The 1069-nt window shown below is 43.3% G+C and overlaps 1 pseudogene; it reads left to right on the forward strand.

Moving 5' to 3' along the window:
• LOC112670884 (60S ribosomal protein L36a-like) lies at positions 1-821 on the forward strand (annotated as a pseudogene).
• Positions 822-1069: the final 248 nt, after the last annotated feature.

Consider the following 1069-nt stretch of genomic DNA (forward strand, 5'->3'; position numbering starts at 1 on the left):
CGTGCCAATAGCCTTCTCGCAGAGATGGTGAACGTTCCTAAAACCCGCCAGACTTTCTGCGAGAAGTGTGGCAAGCAACCCCACAAAGTGACACAGTACAAGAAAGGCAAAGATTCTCTTTATGCCCAGGGAAAGCAGCGTTATGACAGGAAGCAGAGTGGCTATGGTGGGCAGACTGAGCCATTTTTTCCAGAAAAAGGCTAAAACTACAAAGAACATTGTGCTGAGGCTTGAATGCGTTGAGCCCAACTGCAGATCTAAGAGAACTCTGGCTATTAAGAGGTGCAAGCAGTTTGAACTAGGAGGAGATAAGAAGAGAAAGGGCCAAGTGATCCAGTTCTAAGCTTCATGTTTTGTTATGAAGACAATAAAATCTTGACGTTATGTCCACTTCAAAAAAAAAAAAAAAAAAAAGCAAAGCCAATTCCTTACTACCAAGTTCTGGAAAGGCCTCCATGTCCTGCCCCTCATTAATTCCGTGAGCTCATCTATCATTATCTTTCCCCCTCACACCTCTCCAGCTCCACTGATATCCTTGAGGTTCCTTGAGCCACCCAACTGAGAGCCTTTTCACATGCCCTTCGTTCCCTCTACCCAGAATATTCTTCTCTCAAATGTCTTCCTCACATCCTCACCTGCCTCCCAACTAGTTAAGCCTTTCCTGACCATCCTCTATAAGATTATGCCACCTTCACTCTTCCCCTCACCTGCCTTGTACAGACTTTATTTTCTATAGCATTTACCAACATCTAACATAATTTTTATTTAGTTGTAATTTTTTATTGTCTGTCTCCTCTAAGCGGAATGTGAGCCCCACAAGAGCAAGGGTTGGTTTGCTATTCATTCACCTTGGTCACCCAAGGTCTAGAACAGCCAGACATAATGGGCACACAATAAATATTTGGGGAATGGATAATCTTCTGTTTCCTGTCTTCCTTCTTGATCTCAGAACACTCTGACCCAACCACCTGGTCCTATGGCCACAACAGTCATATTTTAAAATTAAGTACCAGGATGTGTCATCTGACACATAGCCTGACAGGATATTTGAAATTGGGACAGAAACAAC

Source organism: Canis lupus, chromosome 14 (genome assembly GCF_003254725.2).
Source record: "Canis lupus dingo isolate Sandy chromosome 14, ASM325472v2, whole genome shotgun sequence".
NCBI classification, from domain to species: domain Eukaryota; kingdom Metazoa; phylum Chordata; class Mammalia; order Carnivora; family Canidae; genus Canis; species Canis lupus.